Source organism: Poecilia latipinna, unplaced genomic scaffold (genome assembly GCF_001443285.1).
Source record: "Poecilia latipinna isolate Pla-1442-1.1 unplaced genomic scaffold, P_latipinna-1.0 Scaffold23, whole genome shotgun sequence".
Lineage (NCBI taxonomy): Eukaryota > Metazoa > Chordata > Actinopteri > Cyprinodontiformes > Poeciliidae > Poecilia > Poecilia latipinna.
The window spans coordinates 48,474-48,947 of record NW_015112639.1 but is presented as its reverse complement, the minus strand read 5'-3'; positions in this window follow the sequence as shown (position 1 = coordinate 48,947).

The window sequence follows — 474 nt, the reverse complement described above, 5'->3', positions numbered from 1 at the left end:
TAAAGCCACAGACATCACAGCCGATGAGGAAGAGAGGGCCAATAAAAAAGGTAGTCTAGAAAAGCTGTAATCTAATAAATAGGACATTAATTTATTATGTGAAGACATTTTGAATTAAATTAAACTTTGTTTAAAATGTCTTAATGCATTAGATATGTAGGTCAGTGTTAGAAATTTTAATTTGATATAAAACTATGACCCATAAAAGAGAATATCAGGTTCATTCTGAGGATGAGTGGACAAAGATTTGTTTGTAATATTGAAGGTGAGGCAGTGTTAGTCCATTTTATAGCATAATCATGTAACTATGTTACCTTCAGCTGTTTTATTTATATATATATATATATATATATATATATATATATATACATATATATATATACATATATATATATATATATATATATGGAAAAAATAGAGTCATAGCACTGAGGTTCTATGAAACGCTCCTAGATCTCACACAATATAGCTCTT